This window comes from Lynx rufus, unplaced genomic scaffold (genome assembly GCF_022079265.1).
Source record: "Lynx rufus isolate CCGP_SWC_20201006 ecotype Redwood Valley unplaced genomic scaffold, mLynRuf1.p SCAF_2, whole genome shotgun sequence".
Lineage (NCBI taxonomy): Eukaryota > Metazoa > Chordata > Mammalia > Carnivora > Felidae > Lynx > Lynx rufus.
In genome coordinates, this window is record NW_025814834.1 from 72,714,424 (window position 1) to 72,739,350 (window position 24,927).

The following is a 24,927-nucleotide window of genomic DNA, read 5'->3' on the forward strand; positions in this document are numbered from 1 at the left end:
CCCTAATGAAGCAGCTTTGTGAAATCTCCCCATGTGTTAATACTAATGAAGATCCTCCAGCACAATTAAAATCACAGCCAGTGGCTGAAGAGGAAACATAAAACAATAGCATCTTTTAAGATACATTTATCCACAAATGTATGTACAAAATATACATATATGGTCAAATTATTCTTCCGTAGCTTGCCTTTCACTTGCTCTTCATCCTGAAAATTAACTCATGAAATTTTTTATTATATGAACTTTGAGATTTTAATGTGTTGTGGGGAAAAAACACTACCTCAGTGGGAAAAAAAATTGTATATCTTCCTGTGTAATAAAACATTAGCCAAAGTTAAGGCTTTTTAAGAATCATTTTTAGGAAGCTATGGGGTGGTGTATCCAGGAGGGAATAGGGTGTGCTTCACCTTTATTTCAACTTTATTGGTTTCAGGATGTTGGAATTGGGGGGTGAGGGAGAAATGGAAGGGTAAACAGAAAGTTGGGAGGAGATTGGGGGGTAGACAAAAAGCATACCTCCTGTGTAGTTTAAAAATGGAGCAATGAGCTACCAGTCTTAACTTGATTCTTCAAAAAATGCTCAATTCCTACAATTAGTTCCCTCCCCCTCCACTTTTTTGACCTCAGAAATTGGAGGGAAAAACTACAATTGAGATTACCCTTTACAGTTTTAATTTATAACTTTAAAACGACTTACTGTTTTAACGTTTTATTTAAATTTATTTCAGTGCATCAACACTACAGCTAGTTTAATTTGCCCGTGTTTGGGCAATAGCGTTTTATCCCGGACCATCTTGCGTCCTGCTTTTTGAGTTCCAAACATCCATGAATTCTTGGCATATTAATTTAGTTGGTTTACAGACTTCAACCGAATTATGAGTTTACGAGAAAAAAAGTTTAGGTGAGAATGATTAATTTATGCTCCCTATTTTCCAGTTTACGTTTTTTAAAATTAGGTTTTCAATCCTATTTTCTGCCCTACTTTTGAAAGCAAAAAAAAAAAAAAAATAGTTTCTTAACTTTTTTCCTGGGACAAGGAACGGTTGCAAACTCGAAGCTATAGTATTCTTGGAGAAAGAAGCGACCCCCCTCCCTCCCTTGGCTCCTTTAGGATCTGATAGGTCATTTATTATTGGAACTGAAATGGTATAAACAATTCTCTCTCTTTTTTCCCTTGTTAACAGCAACTTTCATTGTTAGAGAGAGGAGAGAGAGAGAAGCCTTGTTGGTTGACGTCACTTGGTTCATGAAGCCTTCGCCTAGAAGTGAAGCTGCTGAACAAACCTTGAGAAGAATCATCTCCTGCTTCAATCTGCTGCTGGATAGGAACTAATCAGAGAGAGGCGGAAGGCGGAGAAGGAGGGAGTCAAGGGCTTTCCTGATCACAAATCTCACCTCCACTCCAACTCTCTTTATACTTTTCTTGCAAAAATAATAATCGAGATAAGGAGGTGGTAGGGTTTCCAAAAACAAAAATCGTAACCTTCAACCATCTGGGGAAGACAAAAATCCCACCCACCGCAACTCTCAGTTCGAAAGTAAAGGTGAGTTCAAAATGTTCGGGTGTGAGGGGTGCGGGTGAAGTCGAAAATTGCAAATGTTACCGAGCCGGCTGCAGCAGAACAGGAGAAACTACGCTCCTGCGAGCGGGGACTCCGGAGTTGCTGGTCTCGCGGCGCTCGCCCTGCCCGCCCTGCTCGCCCTCAGCGGCTGTTTACCCTCGCCGGTCGGTGTGTCTCTTTGTTGTGCTGGCTGGAAGGCTGGGGCGGTGCTCGGGGTCCCGAGCGGAGTTTGGGGGAGGAGGACGCGGTCCTGGGTGGGAGGTGGGGGGTGCGGTCTCCGGAGAATGTAAACTTTATTCCTGGCTGCCGGTGCGGGACTTCGGTGCAGCAGGGCCGCGGGCCGCCGCCGCCGCGAGTCCGCTTCCTTTGTGCCGGCCGCCCAGCCTGGCCGCCGGGGCTGCGCGCCTCCTCCTCCTCTCGGCTTCCAGAGCTCGGGGGGCCGCCAACACTTTTGCTTCTCAAACGATAACCTCTGGCACTGTTGCGATCGCCGTTCCTACGAGGGAATATACGCTGCTCCCCCAATCCCTGTCGGGGTAGTTTCAAGATACCCCCCCCGACCCCAGTCCGCCTACTGCTGCCCCTTTTTGCCTCCGCCCCCTCTTCCCTTTAGGACTGATGAGCTGCGCCCCCCCCCCCCCCCCACTCCCCAGTTCGGGCCTCTTTAGCTCTCTCTGGGTAGCTTTGGAGCTCCAGAGTTTTCAGAAAATGGGCTGAGGGCGCGGGGCGTGTTATGGGGGCAGGTGGGACTGGGAAAGGATCTGGATACTTGGGAAGATGTACGTCTGTACACAGAGGTTAGAGGAGCACAGCTTTTCCTACAGTAATGTCTGTCTCCTAGCAGTTCTCCCCGAGAACAGCCGCCAGCCCTCAACTCTTCCTCGCTCTTTTAATCTTCTTGTCGCTCCCCTCCCCCCTTTCTCTTTCGCGTCAACCCTCCCCTTAAAGTAGTTCCATGAACCCCAGAATTGGGACTTGGGAAAGGAAGGAAGTGTTTGCAGAGTAAGAGCTGGCCCTGCTATTTGGGAGATTTTTCTCTTCTTTTCTCTCCCTCTGTATTTATCTTTTGTGTGTTGCTTCCTTATAAAGAGAGAAGCAGCTGCAGTCCTTGGCCGAGTTGTTGAAATTTATCCCTTTGTGTATATTACAATATCCTCCATTTTTTCCCCTGCCCTCTAAACAACAAGCGTTTCGCCATCTTGGGCAATTTTTATTCCCAAGTCTCCCCTTTTTTATTTTTGAGAAAGGGAAAGAAGGCGTAGAAAGGCAAAAAAGTGTGTGTGGAAAAGACTCAAAGTTTAGGGAATGTTCAGGGGGCCCAGTGACGTCATGTAAACTTTATCGAGAGATTTTCCCAAGAGTCAATTTTTCGCTTAATTTTTTCCCTGCTTTAAAGGACCGTGTAACTTACTGGTTAGAGAAGTTGTGCTGCTTATTTTTGGGTTCTGCTCTCAAAATGAACCCTCAGCGTCTATACGTTTTGTTTTGGTAACAGGTGGAAAATGTGTAAAAAAAAAAAAAAGGTATAAACTTTTATATTGTCATTGATAGTCACCTAGCTTTTGTCTACGTGTTGGTTTTTTTTTTATTATTCTTTAAAGGTTTCAAATGTTATTTTTAATCAGCATATTCCCTTTCTCATTTACTCCACTCTGCTGTGGATTTTTCTTTAATCAGCTTGGTTAACATTTTACGTATAATGACTTTAGATTACCTAGATCCCCTTTTGTAATTAAATTATTTTTTACATATTTCCTTGCATTTTGCAAAAACAACTATGAAAATACCTGGAGATACTGGATACTTTTAAAATTTAGTAGCAGATATTAAATCAAACGATTGGTAAAAATGTAGTTAGTATTTAAAAGACAAAATTTATTTTAAAATATATTTTATAACCTCAAGCTGTAAGCTCCTTGTCAGCCATTATGAAAAAATAAACAATAAAAATAGTGTTGTTTTAATTTGCTTGTCTAACGTAGTTTTTCACCTCACAGAAGTTCGGTGGGTCACATGACCAAACTTAATGATACACTGACTGGTATATAAATAAAAGCACTGTAAATTGAATGGGAAAGTGGAATTCTGTCTCCTGTAGTCATTTTCAGTCAGCATATTTACTTCTCTTCTAACAAGGACATGAAACTGTCTGTATTTAATTTGCATTCTCTTTGTCTTCTCGGTTGGGAAAAAACACTGACTACAATTAACTAAAAAAAAAAAAAAAAGTAATAGAAACAATTCTGAAAAGGTTTGTCTAACACATAAGAACTTACATTGTATGTAGTAGTATGTTTTTATCTCTGTAGCAGTCTTCTTTGGTGGTGTTTGCTATGCTATTTATCTTGGAATTTGCTTTATGTAAAACGCTATATAGAAAGCCTAACTGAATTGAATGTCTGCCATTTATGTGAATTGTAGGTAGGTGAAAAATGTTTAAATAGTTAAAAGCACATAGAACAGATGGTTTTAAATTATACATGCAACAAAGGACTAGAAGATTTGGCAGATTATAAATGGCAAGCAACAGAGGATAAGTAGTTTAAGAAAATGGTAGTTAAGTACATTTGATGTCTCACACCTATTGTGAACACTGTACATATTGTCACTGTGCTGCATAATCAATAATTTAGACAACATTGAGGCACTTATAAGTTTCAGATAGAAAAAAGTAAAATTTTACAAGTGTTTGAAATGAATGGCTGTAATCAAAATTATTTTCAGCCTGTAATGGCAAACAAGAAGAGTCTTTTGGGAGGGGGGGAGTGATCAAATTGTATGCGTTTAAAAGAAAGTTATTTATCAGGACTTAATATTGTTTGTTGTCTTCATATAATGGTTTGGAGAAAAGTAGGAGTAGGTACATATTTTAAAATTCAGAGAATAGTATCTTTACTGGTTTTATATGTTAAGCTATTGCTGAACTGTAGTGGCATTTACTTTTTCAAACACTATTTAAAATATTTTTTAGAGTATTCAGTCTTGGAAACGCATTTGACATAATTTATTAAGTACTAATTGAATGAAGGATATATTTTGGTATCATTTTTTGAGTTTTGTACATAACATTATGATAATGATTTTTCTTGGTGAACAAGTTAACTCTCAATTTTTAAAATGAAATGATTTTTCTGTAGTTTTTGCCTTTCCAGAAGAATCTGAGTAATTACATTTAGCATTTTTCAAGATTTAAAATAAAAGTATTCAAGTTGGCAGAAATTTGTTTTTATTTTTATGCCATTTATTTTAAATGCGTTTAAGACTGTAATGGAAACCTTGGAATTTTAATTCTGTTGCCCTTTCTCTCATTTCTTTGTTTGCATGTTTATTATAGAACTGCAGTGTAAAGGAGCAGATGTTTTGCCAAACATCCTGATGTGTTGCTTTTTCTTATGGGAGTGCATAACTGTTCCTTCTGATGCATCAACTTGACAGCTGGTTGATTTCATGGAGCTGCTAAGAAGCCATTAGTGGTGTCATTGAATTGAAACAGAACAGTCACTCCCAGCTTGAACTGCAATTGTTAATGTCTTTGTTGCTACTTTTGTGTTACTATACAAGATGTAGGATATCACAGTTGCATGAAAGTTTCTGTTTTCTGTCTTACCTCCTTGAATTAGTGAAAGAATGTGTTAAACTTGAATACTTTTGGTTTAAAGATTTCTCAAAGAAAAAGATTTTAAGTTGTAGTTTCGGACCTACTCCTAGCTAGGACTACTAAAAGAAGTGATTTAGCACGAACTAAATAATGTGATTTTGATCCCTAGTTGAGATTATATCATCTTAATGATTTTTAATATACTTGATATCCTGAGGGATTAATTAAATTACCTAGTTAGGTATTTTAAGAGGTTTTTGATTATATAAAATTAAGTATTTCATACCACAAGGTTTTAAAAGATTGTACTTTATTTAATAAATACTGACTTGTTTGATTAAATATTTCTTTAAACTTTTGTTGCAGAAGGTAATCAGAAGAGAAAAGAATTGCTGAGGAAAAGGCAGTTTTATGTTTAATTTTCTGTATAAGAAGGTGAAGATAATAAATAATTGGTGATCATTTAATGATTTTAAAATGGGAATTATATTTTTATTGTACTAATAACTTTTATTGATAGTTTCAACTATCAGACTATGGTACTAAATGGTGTCAAATCATCCCATTGGTGCCTAAGTGTTTTCTACTTATTTTATTTATTTATTTGTTTATTTGTTTATTTATTTATTTAGTGGGAGAAGAGATAGAAAAGAGGAAGAATAAAGTGATTAATCTAAAAGAGAAAACATTTTTTGAAAAATTGTGTAAAAAATCTTTAGGATAATAAGTTTAAGGATATAATATACTTTATTCACTATGTCAGGAGATCTTTTGTAGTTCCAGTATTTATTCATTTTTAATTTTTAAATCTTTAAAACAGTTTTTCAAAGAGCATAAAATTCATAACATTTAAAATAGGATGCCTTTAAAAATATTAAAATGTGAAATTGATGATGCGAATATATGATTTGCTAAGTTAAATAGCATTAGAAGGATTTCCTATACAATATAAACAAATTGTAAGCACTTTTAGTACATGCTGAGTGATACCAGAATTATGATTTCCTGAAATTATAAGTTTATAGAAATGTTTTCCTTTTAAATAGATCACACATTACTAAGATTTCTTTCAGGTAATATGCTTTCTCAACTCTTTTTATGTAATAGCTTTACAATTCCTTAAAAAGAAAAGTATTCTGTTAACCTTAGCCTGTGATTCAGTTTTTAAGAAATACACTTACTCATAAGATGTTTGTGTCAAGGCAGATACTCATATAAACTGGATTAAGGTAAAGATATTAAATGTCAACTTTTTAAAAAAGGAATCTCAATGCTTAACTCATTTTTACAGGTAATGTAGTCTTAATTATAGTGTAGTGCAAATCAGCATTCCATTGTTTAAGCAGGAATTTTCCTACATTGGGTAGAGGGCAATTCTAAACAGAAGAATCATAAAAAATTTAAACTTTCATTCATGAGTTTTTCTGTTGACCATATTAGCTTTGAAGTTACGGGCAATGAGTATAATTTATAATTACATATGAAATTATAAAATATTGGCAATATCTTTGCTGAAAGAAAACCAAAACAATTTATATGACTTTTAAATCTATTTTGAATGTTATGTAAATTGTGGCAATTCATAATACAGTTTGAGGTGTAAAATATTTAATGGTCTTGATATTTGTAGATTAAACATTGAGTTTTTTAAATGAATAGGCTTTTATAAGAGTATGAGGTGAAAATAAAGTTTTTATCCCACATATCTAGAAATTTACTATATAAGATAGGGTGTTTTCTATCTTTTACATTAATGCTTTTAACATAGTTGTTTTTATAATCTATGAAATTTGACTTGTACTTTGGTTTTTGAATGTCTTTCATTCAAAAAAATGTTAGATATAACAATGAAAGTAATACAGATAAGAACCTTTACTAATTTTGTGTGTGCACATGTGTGCATGTGTATGTAAGGAAAAAGGAGTATTTGTTTTGAAGATAATTATTGCATTGGTACTTCAGCTATGTGTAGACATAATTGTGTGTTTTTCCTCTGTTTTCTCCTCTTAACACTTTTCCACAAGAATGCACTCATTAATCAAAGACGGTGCACTCCTGCTGAGGGCAGAGAGGTTCATCAAATTGGCAGTCAGTTTGGTGTAAAGAACGGTGTACTGAAGCTCTTAACTCACTGGGACATAAATAAATCTAAGGTCTTTGTATGCAAACCCTGGAGGTTAATACTGTATAATTCAATGTCCTGTCTTTGTTTTTATGATTGATGTTTTTAAATGTTTCAAGCTTGATGCAAGTCTTCTAGTAGGTCAGGTCTGACATTCTGATTGGCTGAAGTAAGAAAGCATTAGGTTGTCAGAAGGACTTTGAGTATGCTGCAGAGATTTTGATTTTTTTTCCTACGAGATCATTGTCATATTGCCTGAGCTGTTATAGGAATGTACCAATGATTGACATCCCCTGCTGTGATAATGGACCCAGTGCATGAAATGCCAATAGTTTGGTCCTATTTGTTCGGAAGCTTACTGCTATTTGTATCCTTAACAGAGCTAACATGTAGAACAAGCAAAACTACTGGGATTTCTCTGTAGAAATAGTGCAGGGATTTGGCTTTAACATGAATTGGTTGCATATTCATAATTTAAGAACAGCTGGTTACAGCAAGCACATAGTCATTTGCAAGCTATTATAAACCATTCCACTCACACATGGAGCCTGTGCTTGGTGATTTTTTTTTTTTTTATTGATCTACCTGCATTTAAAATCTGGTCACTGCTGCTACAGAAGCTCTTCATTTTAGCTATGTCTGCAACATAGAACAGCTTCAATTTTAAATATTTAATTTAAACTAAATGCTGAATAAAATGAAGAAGCTTTGAAAGAACCAAGTGTAAAAGGTCAATAATATATTACCCATCATATATCTCATCTTGGCCAGAAAGGAAACAAAGCTAGATTACACTACCATTGTAATTTTTGGAAAATATGTTTTATAATTTTTGTTCATAGATGAGTAACTGAATTATCTCTGATTTGAAAATGTTGTTAATTATATTTTGCTAGTTATATGTAGATTTAGGTAACAACACAAGCAATAGATTGTGCTTAATTAGCCTGTAAAACAATTTCACATAATACATAGAAAAGTGACAATACTTTTAGTTTATGAGTGGTGTAAGACAAGATAGGAAGATCAGCAAGACATTATGCTTTGATTAGAGTAATGCTAATCCTAAAACCAGGAAGTTACTTTAATCTTTTTTTAGAAGAAATCTAATGAGTCTTTTCTGCTTTTTGGCTCACTTCTGGAATATTAAGCACAGCTGCACTCCTACAGTATTTAAATGATATGTATAAACTAGTCCACCTGTAATAGTTTCCTGCAGGTTGTGCTGCCTGGTAGTGACTGAAAGGAGAGGGAAAACCTGTGAATCCCAAGTTTTCAATGAGAAGAGTGGGAGGAGAGGTGTTAAATGTGATTTCCGCTCTCCTTGTAGGAATCACAGGGAGCTCTGCCTTGATTTGTGTATGTTAAAATAAGTGGATACCTGAGTGATTTACAAGGATGGTGATTATATTGAGCCTTCTACACAACATAGTGTTATGTTCACATGTGCATGCATGTGTTTGTCCCCATGCTAGATGATGAAGTAGCTTTCAGCACTTCAAGGTTGAGTACCACTCCTAAGAGTGCATTTTACTCTTTCTTGGTTTCACAAATGGCTGGATGTGTTGGTAATATAACAGAATATATGGCCAAATTTAATCTAACAGATAGTAGGCTGTACTTTTTTCTAAATAATAAATTCAGAGGTTATTAAAGGACGATGTGTTATGTTTTAGTTTTGAGTTGCATCGGATAATAACTTTATATACGCAGTTAATTTGCCATCATTTGAGGTTACATTGATCATTTCATGAATTATTATACATCTTCTTTTTGTGTGTGTGCCTTTTGACTGCTGTCTGTTGTGTCTTTTGACTGTTGTCTGTTCAGTTATTTTCCTGTTTGGAATCTCATCACAGAATAAGCTGAGGAAATAAAAGGAAGTAAAATTCAAATAAGTTTTCTTTCCCTTCCTCTCTCACTTCTTGATAAATCAGAAGGAAAGAAGTTCTTACATTTTCACCAAAATGAATGTTTGGGATTTTATTTGTCTATGTTTTTTGGCTCTCATTGCAACAGATGATTATATTTAGATAAAAAGAAAGATGAGGAAATGGAGTGAATTTTTAAAATATTAATAACTCAACAAAAGTAGAAAATGTAGCCATTCCTTGAAAAATGAGTTGACTCAGTAATGACAACCACAGGGGAGTCAGGTATTTGATACACTTTTATTGTTCTAGTACTAATAATAGGGGGGAAGAGGGGAGAACTACCTTCATTCATCAAGTTTATACTGAATGCTGTATTCAGTATTCTTAAAAACCTATGGATGACAGTTTGTGAAAGCTTAGAATAGGGGTGACATGATTTCTGGTTGGAATCATTAGAAAAGATTCTTTGGTTAGGTAGCATTGAATTTGACCTAGAAAAATGAGTAAACTGAATATTTAGGGATTAGGAAGAAAGCATGCAATAAAAGAAGGGCATTATGAGCCCCACATAGAACAAATAAATTAAAGCTAGGTCTATTAGGTGTCTGGAGTAGTTGGGCAACCTTCTTGAGGTTATCCTGAAGAAAAGAAAATGTTTTGGAATCCTTTTCCTCCATTGCTTTCAAAAATGACTGCTCTGCTTTTTCTGGAGAAGATGGGTTAATCAGTTTCAAATCATCCCTTTCAATGATAGGCTTGTTGTTTGTGGAAACCAGTTTAAAATTGACAAAACTGTCCTTTCTGATCAGAGTTATTGAAGTATTGTGTTTCTTGTGAGACTAATCAGAACCATTCCTTTCTCCTTCATTCTTTTCCGCTGCTTTATAAGTGGTTTTTGTTTTTGTTTTGAAACATAATGCATGATTATACTTGCTAAGAACATTGAGCAAGAGAGGGCATCTGTTTTTCTCTTTTCTCCATTTACTGGTGAAGAACTAGCTTTCCAAGGGGATTTGATGACTGACTCAAAAAACACTTTTACCTCTTGTAGTTACTGTGGATGAATAAAGAAGATGGAACTGTCTGAACTGCCAATAATAGGAATATCCATAAGGACAAAAAGAAATTTATAACCCCTACTTGTAATTACATCAGTACTGAATTACACTAATAGAAATACCATTAAAAATAGAGAGTATGATTGGGACGCCTGGGTGGCTCAGTTGGTTAAGTGTCTGACTCTTGATTTTGGCTCAGGTCATGATCTCAAAGTCATGAGATCGAGCCCCAGGTCAGGCTGGGCATGGAGTCTGCTTAAGATTTTCTTCCTCTCCCTCTGCCCCTCCTCTGCTCGCATGCTTGTGCCTATAAGAGCTCGCTGTCTCAGAAAAAAAAAAAAAAAATTAATGTATGAAAAGGAAAGATTCAAAAAACTTCACGAATGTAAAACCGCATAATTTTCAGTGGTTAGACTTTTCCTAACTTCATTATTGCTGCACTAAGACCATGACATTTATTTCATTTTCCTTATTTACAATGTTGTGATGAATATTTACTTGCAGGAGACAGGTCAGAAGAAAATCTTAAAACTTTTACATAAGTATTTCTTGTACAATGATGTGTTTTGAGATAAATTAGAGGTGGAAATGAGTGGAAATAGAAGGCTGTCTAGTGACTGAGTTTAGAGAGAAGCCTCGCTTCACCATCTTTTTGTGGTTTCCATGATAACATGGTTATTGAAACATACTTCTGGACTTCCTTGGGAAAAGGATTACTATTGACATAAACCATTATGGCAACATATGAAGCAGCAAAGCCAATCTTGAGCATCTGAAAAAATCAGGGAGCAGCCCGTAAGTCACAGGATGATATGTTTCTCCTTTTATGGGTTAGTGTAGCATAGTGGAAGAAATAGGGTCTGCCAGGCAACAGTAACAGACAGAGGTTGTGGGTCAAAACTCTTTATTTTAAAAGAGAGGTTACTGCAGAGCTAAAGGAAGTGTTGTTAGGAGGTGGATAGTAACAATATCGAAGAGAGGAGACAGCTTTAAAGAAGCTTTTAAATGGGGTTAAGAGAAATGGAGCATTGTTATGCAATTGAGTCCTCTTGGAAAGTCTCAAGATTTTCTCCATTGTGGCCTACGTACTGTAGCATTAGATTCTTGTGCAATGTCATTAGTATTTTCAGCAGCTTATTGAGAAAATAACTCTTATCTATAATCATACCTTAGGGATTTGAAGTAGGAAGTTGAAGGGTAAGGGAAGGGCTGTGTAAACAATAAACATTCCGTCCAGGAAGAGAGCATATAATACTTTGGCCAGTTAGGTGAAAGCTTTCTTTTCCCTTTCCTTTCCAGAAAGATTGTTCATAGATGTACAGCCAAAATTCAAAAGAGAAGAATTGGCTTAAAGAATGTGTAAGTGCTTTTGTACCACGTGTGAAATGGGAGGATAGGACCAAAGCATGCTGGGGATCAGGGGAAGGAGAAAGCCAAATAGAATGTGACTAGAATTTTTCCAGATTTGGGGGGTTTTTTGGGTGGTTGTTTTTAATGAAATGTTCTATTTTTTAATTTATTTTATTTTATTATTTTTTTGAGTGAAGAGTGAGCAAGCAGGGGAGGGGCAGAGAGAAGCGAGAGAGGATCCCAAGCAGGTTCCGTGCTCTGTGTGCAGAGCCCCATGTGGGGCTCAAGCCCACGAACTGTGAGATCATGACCTGAGCCAAAATCAAGAGTTAGATGCTTTACCAGTTGAGCCACCCAGGCACTCCTGAAATGTTCTATTGACATAGTACCTTGAATTTGACCTTTTTCATCTTAATGAGGGACACTTTTTGTGAAATAGGTAATTTTTTTGCAATTTATTGCAAATATTTTATGCTTAGTAGGTAGTATTTGGTACGTTTCAGCTTCAGTCCAGAGGTACCAACTAAATTAATTACATGTACCCAGACAAAAATGCATGTTTATTTTTGTATTTGTTACCCTCAGGACTTCACAAGAGACCTAAAAGTAGTCCTGTAATTGCCCATGGAAACAAATAAAAATCACTTATTTTTTCATGTTTCACACTATTGTGATGTGCTAATAGTCTCATATTAGGCAGTAGTTATTAGTGAAATAAGTTGATCATTAAATTGAAAACAAGAATTAGGCCAGCATCTATTTCTTAGTAACTAGAAACAATTCAAGGTGCTCAGAAATAAAATGCGTATGCTCAAGGAGGTCATAATTAGAGTGAAAGGATGTACATAGAGTACAGTCTCATCTTTTGTGGTTTTAACCCATTGAAATTCAACTGTTTATGTTAGGAAAAATTGAGGATGGGAAAGGAAAAACAATTTCAATAACCATCATTCATTCAGTAAAGGTGTCTCCAGGCAGGATGCCAGAGTCAGGTACTCTCTGTTCCTGGGTAGCTCTCATAGTGTGGCATCTTACACTAAGTGTGGCTCTTATGTCTTAATAGAAAAAAAATTTTTTTTTTGGTATATCATAGCTCCTAAATTCAGGCCAGCTATGTGTTTCTGGAACTCAACTAAATATCATAGCTCCTAAATTCAGGCCAGCTATGTGTTTCTGGACATCTGTTTGAATGCTGGCAAACTGGCTGTGTTGGACTTATTGAAGGATCATGTATCTGTCTCCAGTATGGTTAATGTCAAAGATAATGTTTACTATATTTTGATACAGCTTACTGACTAGGACCTACCCACACTCCCCAACCCCCAATAAGATGAGTCTTTAGTATATATTGAAGGTAGCATGGTTCAAGATAGTTTATATACTTAAGTATTGCTATTGATACCCCAAAATGGAAAGAAAGAAAGGAAGAGAGAGAGAGAAAGAGAAAGAGAGAAAAGAAATAATTGGTCTAGAATTAAAAGGGTTCAAGGAGATAGTGACTCTTCAGTTGGGTTTTGAAGGAAGTGGTAGATATTTTAGAACAGCAACCTGAGTGAAGGAGAGGATGGAGGGAAACCTAACTAAAATTCGTTTGAAAATAGTGGGAGATAAAGTTACAAAGGGGAGTTTGGGTTAACTAATTGATTTTTTTTTAAGTTTGTTTATTTTGAGAGAGAGCACGTGAACAAGAAGGGGCAGAGAGAGAGAGAGAATCCTAAGCTGGCTCTACACTAACAGTGACATGTTTGTGAGATCATGATCAGAACCACAATCAAGAGCTGGACTCTCAACCGACTGAGCCACCCAGGCACCCTGTTAGCTAATAGATTTTTAAGCAGAGATATGATATGATTAAAAATTTAGAAAGATAGATTTGGAAGAAATCGGTTAAATGTACAGAAAGTAGAGACTATTAAAAGAATGACCAGTGACTTACTGCAGACATTCCAGTGTCAGGTGGTAGTGACTAAACGAATAGAAATAGAATGGGCAGAAGGATAAATATGAGGTACATGATAATTTAAAGGAATGGAGTTGAACTAGTTTGGGGAAGTTGGAGATTGTATTACCTTCATGCAAATCTATTTCTTATTACCATAACAGTAATTTGATGTAGTTGAACTCTTATTTCCTCCATGCCAGATAGTGAAGGTAAGAACAAAAGAGATTGCCTGTAGCTGATCACTTGACAGTAGTTAGATATTGTTTCTAATATCATAACACTCTCATGATGAGTTTAGCTTAAGATAAAGTCTCATGTGTTTTTAAAAACCCTTCTACTTTCCTCCTGTTGTATCACATTATATGAAGATGAATACTCATATCCAGTTAGCCTAATATTTTTCATTTTTGTTTGTATTTATTGTTCAGTATGTGGTTTCTTTTTCTTTTTCTTTTTTTAATTTTTAACGTTTATTTATTTTTGAGACAGAGACAGAGCATGAACGGGGGGAGGGTCACAGAGAGAGGGAGACACAGAATCCGAAACAGGCTCCAGGCTCTGAGCGGTCAGCACAGAGCCCGACGCGGGGCTCGAACCCACGGACCGTGAGATCATGACCTGAGCCAAAGTCGGACGCTTAACCGATGGAGCCACCCAGGCGCCCCAGTATGTGGTTTATTTTTCACATCTTTTTTTCAATGTGAAATTTATTGTCAAATTGGTTTCCATACAACACTCAGTGCTCATCCCAACAGGTCCCCTCCTCAATGCCCATCACCCACTTTCCCCTCCCTGCCACCCTCTCATAAGGGAAATACAAATCAAAACCACACTGAGATATCACCTCACGCCAGTCAGAGTGGCTAAAATGAACAAATCAAGAGAGTATAGATGTTGGAGAGGATGTGGAAAACGGGAACCATTTTGCACTATTGGTGGGAATGCAAACTGGTGCAGCCACTCTGGAAAACAGTGTGGAGGTTCCTCAAAAAATTAAAAATAGATCTACCCTATGACCCGGGAATAGCACTGCTAGGAATTTACCCAAGGGATACAGGAGTGCTGATGCTCTGTATGTGTTTAAACCACTGCTAAACATCAGTTTCTGAAAACTGGGAGGTAGGAAGCAGCAGGTTCTAAACATACTACAAACAAACCATAGTTTTTATGGATCCCTGAGGATAGACTTTCATGAATCCACGATTTTGCACATGATGTTCCCTGTATGCAATTTTTATTCCCTCTCTTTCTGCTTGGTAAAATCTGCTTCTTTTCTAAGACTCTTGTGAAGAGTTATGTTTTTGAAATCTTCTCAACCCTCTGCCTCCTCACATGGTTATCTGATTCTTCCCTTGTGCTACAGTGGAATGCTAATAATGGAGCACATGGTTGTGCATACAGATGGATTGATTCGCTACTTCCAACCTTTATAGATGATGCTTCAATGAACATTTTTATGCAGAGTACTTTTATTTGTGGCTGTGTGACATCATTTCATAAGATAAATTCCCAAAAATGCAATTACTGAATCAAAGGCTGGGAATGTTTTAAAGCTCTTAATATATGTATTGTGAACTTGGCTTTCAAAAGGATTGTATGGGTTTACAGTATCTCACTAATGGTATATGACTGTGCCTGTTTTACTAACACCTTCATTGGATTGGGTTATATTCATCATTATTAGCCATTGCCAGTCCTATTGCAAAAAAATTGTACCTTATTTAATCTGCATTTCTGTGACTGGTTACAATGAGCATTTTTTCAGTACTTTAACCTGTTTCTCTTTTGTGGTTTGTCTTTGACATTGCCTGTTACCGCCCAGAGGTCTTAATATATTTATTATAACCTATTTATAAGTTCCTAATATTAATGATATGCTTTTATTATATTTATTATAATTCTTTTGCTTTTTAATAGTTTTTACTTACAGAAATATGAAATACTGATTTATTACTTCTTCATATATTTTAAACATTCTTTCCATTTTAAACTTAAAAAATCCACTCCTCCCCAGAGGTTGTTTTTGTTTTTTGGTGTGTGTGTGTGCGCGCGCGCGCGCGTGTGTGTGTGTGTGTGTGTGTGTGTGTGTGTTTTAGTTTATAAATATATTTATGCCATCTCTACACCCAACAGGGGGCTCGAACTCACAACCTCAAGTGAAGAGCCCCATGCTCTTCCAACTGAACCAGCCAGGCACCTCTGGAGTTTTTATAGTAACTTCTCATATATTTATTTTGTTTTTTGACATATAATTCTTCTCATTCTTTTTTTTTTTTTTTTAAGTAAATTCTGTGCCCAATGTGAGGCACGAATCCTGACCCCAAGATCAAGAGTTGTATGCTCTACTGACTGAGCCAGTCAGGCACCCTCTTCCCCATTCTTTTTGTAGTTAAACTACCCTTAATGCCCAAGGTAAGGGTCCATTTTCCTTCAACACTTAGAGTATAAAAAAATCTCTATTATAAGGAACATTGAACTAGATAACTAAGGAGTAATAGAATTGCTTCTAAAAATATTATTAGATAATACTGAGTGTATTAAAAATTAATTTTCCTTGATAAGGGAGGGTTATCATCCTGGTACATAATTCTGTTACACTTATCAGATGTCTGAATTATGACTATTTGAGAATACAACTTGAACCTTTAAAAACCAAACAGATCTTCTATTATATTTGTGCTATATACTTATTTATGATAAAAGTGAATTGTACATGCAACTCTACAACTTGCCTGTTATTCCTTCTTACATTTTAATTGTCCTTTGATTATTTTCTTTATACTCATTTTGTTGTTTATTTGGTAACATTTTTTAAAAGTTGAGGGTCAATTGGCATATAATTATGTTTTAGATATATAAGGACTTTTCTTTTTCAAAATTAAAAGTGTAGTTTTCACTAATAACATTCTTAAAAGTTTTGAAAAATACAGAAAAAGTATTAAGATAAAAATTTCAAATGCCCAAAACTCTATTACTTGCATTTTTATTTTATTTTATATTGAAGTTTATTTAATGAAATGAAAGTCTTCATAAATGAAAAAACAGCAAGTGTGTTCCATGAACCTCACTTCTAAGAAAAAAATGAGGGGAGCAGACATGGAGTGAAATGTTTTTGTGGTAATGAGTAAGAACAAATCAAAAAAATCCTATTGAATTAGGCAAAAAGGACAGTGGTGACTTTGGCCATAATAGTTTTAGTCAAGTAGTTTGGACTAAAGCTAAAGAAATAGGAACATGGAGTTTAGATAGTTTTCTGTTTTTTTGTTTTTTGGGTTTTTTTTTAAGGGAAAGGAAAAGAAATTGGGAAGTTTCTAAGAAGGAAATGTGGCTTGAAAATGACTTTTGTAATGATAAGAATGAAGGTCTAGGGGCAAGGGATATAATTCAGAAATTCTGTGAGAAGTGGGAAGACATGGGTTCCTTACCCATATGATACTGATTAACATTAACTAGAAGGAGGGGTCGCTCTGTAATTAGAGGGAATGAGAAGATGTGGGTATGTACAGCAGTGAGACTGGAGCTTTGACAGAAAGAAATTTCAGAGTTTAACTTACAAATATCAGAAATTCTTCAACTAGAAATGCCTTTTTGCTGTTTTTTTTCATAAAACAAAGTTTTAATTTCTGATTTTTTAAAAAAATTTATTTGTGTGTGTATTTTTTTCTTTTCCAGAGTAGCTATTATACATGTAGTTTTTCATTCTGCTTTTTTTTTTTTTACTTCATTAGTTCTTTTTTGGATTATATCATGAGCATTTTTTCTCATGTCATTAAATATTTTCAAACAGTATATAATAATTTATTCAACTACCCAAGTTTGGGGCATTTAGATTGTTTTTGATTAAGATATATACAATGAAATAATTTAACCTCAAACATCACTAAGCCTTTTTTCATAATCTGATATATTTCAGTAGGAAACGTTCCTGGAGATTGAATTTCTGGGTCAAAGTATAATGAATGATTTACATATATGCAATGGTATTCTGGTAAATATTAACAACCGGTTTGTGTGCCTGGTGGTGGGAGCCTTGATTTATAGTGTGTGCTCTTTTCTCTGGTGTAAGAACTCCTGACATGGCCTATTTCATTCCAACAACTTAATACCCCTGAGCAGAGTTGAGATGTGCAGGCATACAATTATTACACAGTATCTGTGTCAAACTGATACAATAGGTGTAAATAACCTCAACAGCATAGAGATTAATAAAATGTGGTAAGATAATTAGGAAGTGATAAGTTTTGAGTGCTTATTACCTTATTTTTATTAAAAAAAAGTTTTTAATGTTTATTTATTTATTTTTTGAGAGAGACAGAGACAGAATGCGAGTGGGTTAGGGGCAGGGAGAGAGGGAGACACAGAGTCCGAAGCAGGCTCCAGGCTCTGAGCTGTCAGCACAGAGCCTGACACGGGGCTCAAACTCACGAGCTGTGAGATCATGACCTGAGCCGAAGTCGGACGCTCAAACAACTGAGCCACCCAGGCACCCCTACCTTATTTTCAAAACAATTTATTGAATGGTAAGTTTATATAATTTAATTTTTAATAATGACTGTGTTTAACAACTGCAAAATTCCTGAAAATTTTAACAGTTGACTCTTGTGAACTTCTATGAGCAAGCCCTAGCACATTCTGCTAGGTTAGTTTTTTCTTTCTCCTTTCTTCTCTTTTTCCTTTCCTTCTTCTTCCCTTCTTTTCTGAAATTTATTGTAGAATTTTCCCCCAAGATTGTTGTTTTCAGGACAGGAAGAAGTATAGGTATTTAGAAGACCAATGTTTCATTCCTTTTTATGTGTAGCTTCAAGGTTTGTTTTGCTTTACACCAGAATGTTTATTGTAGATGGAATCTATTTAAGTGAAAATAAGGTGTGAACTCCGAGCTTTATTTTTTTTTTCCCACAAGACTATTCAGTTTTCCCCAAACTATTGTGGAGTAATTCCTACTGGCTATTGATTGAATTACTCAACTTTCTCTTTTTTTTTTTCCTTCCTTCCTTCCATCCTTCCTCCCTTCCTTCTCTTCCTTCTGTTTCTTTGTTTCTTCCTTCTCTTTCTTTCTTTCTTCCTTTTCTTTCTTTCTTTCTTTCTTTCTTTCTTTCTTTCTTTCTTTCTTTCTTTCTTTCTTTTTTGAGAGAGAGCGAGAGCATGCATGAGGGACAGGGGGAGAGGGAGAGCAAATCCATGCTGGGCATAGAGCCTGTCACAGGACTTGATCTCATAACTGTAAGTTCATAACTAGAGCCAAAATCAAGAGTCAGATGCTTAACTGACACAGCCACCTAGATGCCCCTGAATATCTCAGTTTTCCTATTGTTTCTAATAATTTTTCAGTTGATTCTCAAGGTTTTCCAGATACGTAATCATATCTTATGCAAATAGTTTTGCTGCCACACTTCTGATATTTATAACTTTATTTTTCTGTGTAAAGAATAAAATGAAGTTGACTAGTATCAGTGTTAACACTGAGCACACCCTTATTTTTTTTTTCTGAATTTTGAAATGCTTCAAATACCTCATCATTGTCTGTGATACTTTTGGTTTGTTACATATGTTCTTGAAAATCATGCTAAGCAAGTATTCATCTATTTTTATTTTATTAAGACTTTTAAAAAATTCAGGAAGGAAGTTGAAATTTATTTAAATGCATGGGCAACTTGGTAATTCTTGATGGCTTTCTCTGTTTACCTTAGCGTTTTTTAAGTTTGTTTTTCATTTTATAATTGGGGTAGATAGAGGTTTAGATGTTGATGGTTTTTAACATTTCGGATAAGCAACAAGATGAACTGGCAACAAGATATATAGTTTTCTCCTAGAGCTTTTTTGCTGAATCTCTTGAGATCTGTGTTGTGGGTATACCTGTGATCCTATGTTTGAGAGTCAACCTTTGATTTTAACAGTTCCCCTGCTTCAGGGAGAGCCTGGCATACCTGTGGATGGGGAATATCAGCACGGGGATAATGGCTACCCTGTAGTACTGTGGATTATGAGGTTTGTGTGGCGAGTTAGCACTTGTATCTGCTTAGTCAGATTTCATCATCACTTTAAAGCTGTTTCCTTTTCAAACCTAATCACAGGTTGAGGAAAATTAAAACAATGAGGCCAAAAGGTAGCCCTTGATGTCTTTCTGCAATGTGAACCTGAGTGTCAAACTCTGCGATTCCCACTTCTCTTACAGGCCTTCCATATCCCTAAACTTTGATTCTACAAGTTATGGGTTGGGACATTTCAGAATATTCTTATTTCCTAAAATCTCCACCTTTTATTCTTTGGGCATATGTGTATAGAGTCAGAGTCTTCTTATAGTGTTGGTATTTTCCCGTACTTCTTTGATGATGGCATTTTTTGTACTGGTTTTAGTCCTTTTGGGTAGATTTTTGGGAGGGATTATGTGAATGAATGCAATTTTATTCAGATTTTAAAACTTTATTTCACATATTCATGAAATGCTCCTCAGGAGAAAATGTACTATTTTATGCTCCTTGCACTGGACTTTGATAATTTTTTTAATTCTTTTTTTAAAAGTTTATTTTTTGTCAGGGGGGTTGCTGGGTGGCTCAGTCAGTTAAGTGTCTGACTTTGGCTTAGGTCATGATCTCGGGGTTCATCAGTTTGAGTTGTGTCGGGCTCTGTGCTGACAGCTCAGAGCCTGGAGCCTGCTTCAGATTCTGTGTCTCCCTCTCTCTCTGCCCCTCCCCTGCTTGTGCTCTCTCTCTGTCTCTCAAAAAATGAATAAATGTTAAAAAAAATTTAGAAGTTTATTTATTTATTTTTTTTTTTACTAATCTCTATACTCAGTGTGGGGCTCAAACTCACAACCCTGAGAACAAGAGTTGTATGCTTTTCCCACTGAGCCAGCCAGGCGCCTTTTTTTTTCTTTTAATGCTTATTTATTTTTGAAAGAGAGAGAGAGACATTGAGATTGTGAGCAGGGGAAAACAGAGAGAGAGAGAGAGAGAGACATAGAATCTCAAGCAGGCTCCACGCTGGCCAGCACAGAGTCTGACACAGGTCTCCAACTCAAGAACCACAAGATCAGTACTCAAGCTGAAACCAAGAGTTGGACGCTTAACCGACTGAGCTACCCAGGCGCCTCCAGGCACCTATTTTTTATTGTATTCTTTTATCCAATATTTTTTATTTTGAGAGAGAGAGAGAATGTACATGAGCAGGGGAGAGGGGCAGAGTGAGAGAGAGAGAGAGAGAGAGAGAGTGAGTGTTGGAGAATCTTAAGCAGGATGCATGCTGAGAGTGGAGCCCATTGTGGGGCCTGATCCCATTACCCTGGGATCATGACCTGAGCTGAAATCAAGAGTTGGACACTCAACTGAATGAACCATCGAGGCTCCCCTTATTGTATTTTTAATGGGAATAATTTTAATTTGTGTATTCTTAATTTTTACAGATAATCATATGTTTCTGTTTACTAGGGAATCATATTTCTATTTGAATTGTTTAGAAGGAATGGTTTTGCTAAGATTTTTGAAGGATGATCATAATAATCTTAAAGATTTTTCTTGATTTCCCCAAAAGTCTGGTCCAGCCTCCTTGAGTTTATTTGGTAGCAATAGTAGTTGGACAATAAGTGTATAGACTTTACTAAGACATGCAAAAACAAACTCAAAGAGGCTGGTTAACATTCTTGCCTGCTCCTATGAAAATAATCAGCCATACCTCATAGTAAGACCAGTCTTTTGGGGGTAATCAAGAAAACTCTTTAAGATTATTATGATCATCCTTCAAAAAGGATACCTGGATGCCTGAGAAACAGTATTTGGTTATCTATTTAATCAAAGTAGCAATAAAAATAAACATAGGAAGGGTGCCTGGGTGGTTCAGTCAGTTAATTATCTGGGTCTTGGTTTTGGCTCAGGTCACAATCTCACAGTTGATGGGTTTGGGCCCTGCATTGAGTTCTACACTGACAGTGCAGAGCCTGCTTGGGAGTCTACTTCTTTCCCTCTGTCTCTCCCCCCCCCTCCCCCAAAAGAAATAAACTTTAAAAAAAGTTAAATAAACATAGAAGATAATACTTTTGCTGATTCATAAGTGAGGAGGAATCTTTATTTTTTTAATTTTTCTTTATATAATCAAGGACTTAATAAAGTCAAATAATGCACAGAAAATTATTCTGGTAAAACATAGCATTTCTGATGTAGAAGGTGTAAAATAGTCTTTCATATGAAGATGAAGATATTAATAATTACCCCAAGGAGGCAAGTCCATCAACATTGAATGTAATTTACTAAAATTTAAAATGTTTCATATCTGTTGTTCTGAGTTGGCTATTATCGATCAAAACCAATAAGGTTCACTTTCCAATTTAGATCCTTTATTTATTGTCTTTCATATTCTGAAATAAATGGACACTTTACTACAGGTCAGTGGTTCTCTTTAAGGGGATCTATGAGCTCAAAACTGTCTTCAAAGCATTCATCATTGCTGTCTTCAAATATATCAATAAATATTTAAAATTATTTCTCATTTTTAATTTCCAATATGGTAAATTTCAATAGCTATATTCAACATAAAATAAAAGTTCTTTGAAGTCTTCAATAAGTTCTAAGAGTAGAAAAGGACCAGGAGACCGAAAAACCCGAGAATCCCTCCTTTAGGATAAAACTTTTTTTTCTTTTTTTTGAGAAATAAATGCACATACCCATTTGTACTTCTCTGTCACTGTTACTCCTAATGTAGTCTCAACTACTCATTATTGACTGTACCTTTTAGTCAAACTAAGTGATTTCTGTTTCACAGTGAAAAGTTAGGGGTGAATAATTGAGAACTGTCTGCCGTGCGCCAGCATCTTAGCAGACTAGGCAGAGCTCATGAGCATGTGCAACACAACTTTTTACAGCCACACATTCATCCATTTTACACTTCAAAGTGGCAAAAATGAACAGTTTCATTAACATGACTCAAAACAATAACTTATCAATATTAAAATAAGAAGCAAAAGTATGTAGGGGTGCCTGGGTGGCTCAGTCAGTTAAGCCTCCGACTTCGGCTCAGGTCGTGATCTCACGGTCTGTGAGTTCGAGCCCCGTGTTGGGCTTTGTGCTAACAGCTCAGAGCCTGGAGCCTGCTTTGGGTTCTGTGTCTACCTCTCTCTCTACCCTTCCCCTGCTCACACTCTGTGTGTCTCTCTCTCAAAAAGAAATAAACATTGAAAAAAATTGTTTTTAAAAGAAGCAAAAGTATATAAGCGTACAACTATGCTTAGTAATCGATGTTTCAGTATTTTACCTTAGAAATTATGTATCTAATAATCATCATTTAATCAACTCAAAAATTTTTTAAGTTATCTTGAAAGAGAGAGATTTTGAGCTGCGGAGGAGCAGAGAGAGGAGAGAGTGAGAATCCCTAAAAGGCTCTGCACCCATACAGAGCCCGACACGGGACTCAAATCCACTAACCATGAGATCATGACCTGAGCCAAAGTCAGACACTTAACCAACTGAGTCACCCGGGCATGCATAATCAACTCAATTTAATACCACTCCAAGGTTTTTGATTACCTAAAGATCTTGAAAATTACCTTCATGGGAATGCAAACTGGTACAGCCACTCTGGAAAATAGTGTGGAGGTTCCTCAAAAATCTAAAAATAGAACTACCCTATGACCCAGCAATAATACTACTAGGAATTTACCCTAGGGATATAGGAGTGCTGATGCTTAGGGGCACATGTACCCCAATGTTTATAGCAGCACTTTCAACAATAGCCAAATTATGGAAAGAGCCTAAATGTCCATCAACTGATGAATGGATAAAGAAGTAGTGGTTTATATATACAATGGAATACTACTTGGCAATGAGAAAGAATGAAATCTGGCCATTTGTAGCAACATGGATGGAACTGGAGGGTATTATGCTAAGTGAAATAAGGCAGTCAGAGAAAGGCAGATATCATATGTTTTCACTCATATGTGGATCTTGAGAAACTTAACAGAAGACCATGAGGAGGGAAAGGAGGAAAAAAAAAGTTACAGAGAGGGAAGGAGGCAAACCATAAGAGACTCTTAAATACAGAGAACAAACTGAAGGTTGATGGGGGTTGGGGGAGAGGGGAAAGTGGGTGATGGCCGTTGAGGAGGGCACTTGTGGGATGAGCACTGGGTGTTGTATGGAAACCAATTTGACAAATTATATTAAAAAAAATTCCCTTCAAGCTGCCAAGCTACAAAGCATAGTTACTGTTGAAATAAAAATTTGCCAGAATAATGATTCAACTTAGTTGAACATAGGAGTTTATATTTTTCAAAATTATAAACATTGTATGGGTTTAATGTTAGCTTGTTTGGTTAACACCATAACTTCTTTTAAAAACCAAATTTATTAAATTAGTCTAATTTGCCAAATATTTGCCTTAATTATACAAACTGGGGTTCTTAAAACGTCCTGACTTTGTGGCACTTTGTGGTCCTGAGATTTGGGGTGCCTGGATGGCTCAGTTGGTTAAGTGCCGACTTTGGCTCTGGTCAAGATCTCACAGTTCGTGATTTCAAGCCCCACTGTATGCTGACAGTTTGGAGCCTGGAGCCTGTTACAGATTCTGTATATCCTTCTCTCTCTCTCTGCTCCTCACCTGCTTGTGCTCTGTTTCTCTCTCTCTCTCTCTCTCTGTCTTTCTCTCAAAAATACAATAAACATTAAAAAAATTTTTTTAAATAAATAAAAGATTACAAGTTTAATTTCTTTATTCTCTGGAAATTTTACAGACGGTAAAAGGCCTGAAAATGGGTGGTGGTAATGGTTACGCAACATCGTGAATGTACCTAATTTTAAATTTGAAATGCTTAAATGTACATTTTAAAATGGTTATAATGGTAAATGTTATGTATATTTTACCACCCCCCCCCAAAAAAAAGAAAGGCACTGATAATTTATTATGATGTCCTGGATAGGCCATCTGTAACCCTTTTTGCCTTTGCTAAAGTCTTCTACAATTTTTTCTCTTAGGAACATTCTTTTTTTTTTTTTTTTTAGAATCTGATACTTTTTACAACTGCAAAAGTACACATCTGAATGATACAGAAGTTCCCAAATTTAAAGGGCATTGCTGTACATGGTGAAAACAAACCTCTTGTCAACAGAATGCAATTTCTACTAACCCTAAAATTTGATGGCAGTTTTGAATCTGCCTATTTTCAAAAGTTATATATTTATGTATAGATTATAAATAAAAAGCCTAGAATGACATGCAGCAAAATGTGAAAATGTGCTTATTGGTAGTGAGCTTATTTTGTGATTAATTACACCTTTTGACTTTTCCACAATGTGCACGTGTTACTTGAATAAAAATATAATTTTTATGTTTTCCATGCTTCCATATTTGACCTTCTTTGTTTCTTTTAATTTAATTTAATTTATTTTTTTAAATGTACATCCAAGTTAGTTAGCATATAGTACAACAATGATATCA

The 24,927-nt window shown here is 35.9% G+C and overlaps 1 protein-coding gene across 16 annotated transcripts in view; it reads left to right on the forward strand.

The window, feature by feature from the left end:
• The first annotated feature begins 1,191 nt into the window (after positions 1-1,191).
• The window catches only part of BAZ2B (bromodomain adjacent to zinc finger domain 2B), a 328,851-nt gene continuing 305,115 nt past the window's right edge, over positions 1,192-24,927 (forward strand). For 8 of the 16 annotated variants that reach the window (XM_047083187.1, XM_047083186.1, XM_047083193.1 and 5 more), the window contains exon 1: positions 1,193-1,544. The gene's annotated coding sequence lies outside the window, so the exon portion shown is untranslated. Of the gene's footprint in view, positions 1,545-24,927 lie in introns of all 16 variants that reach the window. The other 8 variants (XM_047083189.1, XM_047083191.1, XM_047083195.1 and 5 more) reach the window with 2 other exon arrangements.